Source organism: Olea europaea, unplaced genomic scaffold (genome assembly GCF_002742605.1).
Source record: "Olea europaea var. sylvestris unplaced genomic scaffold, O_europaea_v1 scaffold671, whole genome shotgun sequence".
NCBI lineage: Eukaryota > Viridiplantae > Streptophyta > Magnoliopsida > Lamiales > Oleaceae > Olea > Olea europaea.
Window position 1 is genome coordinate 84,902 of NW_019265091.1, and position 2,754 is coordinate 87,655.

Below are 2,754 nucleotides of genomic sequence, written 5' to 3' on the forward strand. Positions count from 1 at the left end.
TTCAAGGTTGAAATCCAAGTAGTATGGCGCCTCTCTATTGCTATTGTCAAAGTTGATTGCTATGTGGATAGCTCAAGATGCCACCGCTTCGATAACTGTCACCGGGGGCTAAGATGGCTGTAGATGCTTCAATATTCTTAATTAACGTCTACAATGACTATGGCAACAAATGGCAGAGAGAAAAATGCTTAGTTTAATTCGATCTATACATCTTTTTGTCTATGTTGGACTTTGAAACCATTCAAAAAGCAGAAACATCCTTCCCTAGCTTCTTGGTTGAGGAACTACCCAAAATTTTTGTCCTTCCATAGCAAGTTTTTCTTCTATATATGTACCAATTTTTTCAATTTTCATGCTGGAAAATATCATCTTTCATATTAGCTTGTTGTGGCATTTTTCATTCATTATTCGGTTGCTGTCTTTGCTATTCTTGAGTAGAGAACTACTAGTAAATTATCTTTTTTCTGATGGCTTTTTTGGAGGTGGTGAAACATGGTTAACGTACCATTTCCCACAGACGACGCCACTGATGATACCAAAAATTGTACATGTTGATTTCTTGAGATTGAGGACTGATAACGAACACGAACAAAGATTTCCAATACCTGAAAAAAGGCATCGAGGTGTGTCCTTGTCGCCCCTCTAATGCTTAAATTAGCCAGGAAATTTATGTGAAGAATATATATCATGAAATTGTATGTAAAATCGTACCTGAATAATGAACATTAATCCAGTATTTATAGATGTTAGTGGTAGAGTTGTAAAAGGATTTAAGCACTTATAATCCTTATCTTGTACAGTGATTGAGTTATATCACAATTACCTTTAGGAGTTTGACTTGGATTGTAATATGTTTAATATTTTGGATAAGGATGAACGATTGAGTCATGGGAAGACAAAAACAAGTAAAAGTTACTAGATAAGGGCATGGGAGGCAATATTTTGATTATATGGGTTTGATCATACGAGCCTGACTTTAGAGGACAGGCTCAACCACATTTATGAGGGTTTTGGGGGACATTTATGCTCAGGGTAAACACCTTGGGCCATGCTTGAAAGTTTGGAGTTGGACTACAATTTTTGTGCATATCAATGCCTATGGTACTTTCAACATCAAGGTAGAAGACAGGGGCACTGGTAAATTAGAGGAGATTACCATAACAGATGGGAACGATCGATATAGCTAAGAGGAGGTTGAGAAAATGGTTCTCAAAGCAGAAGAGTTTGCTGAGAAAGACAAGAAGGTGGAGGAAAGAATTGAAGCTTGCAACAGTCTTAAGACATACGTTCATGAAGAACCAAATCAACGAAGACAAGGACAAGCTCAAGTCTGACAAGAAGGAAAACATCGAGACTACTATAAAGGAGGCCCTCGAGTGGTTAGACGACAAACAAAATGCAAAGAAAGAGGACTACGAAGAGAAGCTTAAGGAGCTAGAAGCCACATGTAACCCAATCATCACAGCCGTCTATCAAAGATCTGGAGGAGCCCCTGGTGAATCCTCTTCAGAAGATGACAACTCCCATAATGTACTGTACGTAAGTCCATTAAAAACTGATCAAAATTGAAGCAAGAACTACGATATGGGTTCATTAAGAGCAGTGTTCTAAAAAGCCCATCTTGGCGCGAGCCTCGTGAAACATCATGCGTTCACGATGAGTGCCTAGTGGCGCATTATTAAATTTTCAGTTTTTTCATTAATTTTTTTATATTTTTTTCCTTTGTTTAGAAGCCTTTTCTTTTTACTTTAGTTTTAAGTCTTTAAATGATCTTGTCTAGTTGAGATTTAAATTATAAAAATAGTTTAATTTTTGTATTTCAAATACTCAAAAAATGTATAATTGACTAATTGTGGGAATTATTAAGGAAATATAGTATTTTATGATTTTAGATGTTTGATATATAGGGTTAATTTCACAAACGGTCACTGTACTTATCTGAAAATTACAAAACAGTCGCTGAAGTTTAAAACTTGCAGAAAGTGTAACTAAAGTTTAGAGCGCTTTCAGAAAGGATCACTGAAATTTACAAACTTGCAGGGAGGGTCACTGAAGTTTAGAGCACTTATAGAAAGGGTCACTGAAGTTCACAAACTTGTAGAAACGGCCATTATTAGGGCCGTTATGATTTAATTCAAACTTAAATAACCAAAACACTTAAACATAGAATCTTGAAGATCAAACAACCAAAACTTTTAAACTCTCTATTTTTGGGAACGAGTTTTGCGACAATTTTTTAGCAACTTCCGACCACCAAGATCGTCGTATTTGAATACCGTTTGAAAGCCCACAATATTCTCTTTAATTACCATCCAAAATCTCCTCACAACTCCAAAGAATTCGGCCGGAATAAATCCACAAAATCAGCTCCCCAAAATTTGAAAATTTGCCCAGATTTTTTAGATTTTTGGGCAAGTTTTGTAGCAATTTTTCGACAACTTCCAACCACCAAGACAACCAGATGTGCATATTGTTGGAAACCCCACAATGTTCTCTTCCATTACTAACCAAAATCTCCCCATAAATTCAAAGGATTTGGCCGAAATAAACCCACAAAGTCAGCTCGTTGAAATCTGAAAATTTGCCCAGATTTTTGGGCGAGTTTTGCAGTAATTTTTCGATAACTTTTGACCACCAAGACCGCCAGATTTGGATACCGTTGGAAAACCCACAATGTCTACTTCAATTACCATGCAAAATCTCCTCATAACTCAAAAGGATTCGACCAAAATAAACTCGTAAAGTCAGCTCCCC

General features: G+C 36.5%; 1 pseudogene; it reads left to right on the forward strand.

Annotated features, from left to right (window-relative positions):
• The first annotated feature begins 1,001 nt into the window (after positions 1-1,001).
• Positions 1,002-1,682, forward strand: LOC111390327 (annotated as a pseudogene).
• Positions 1,683-2,754: the final 1,072 nt, after the last annotated feature.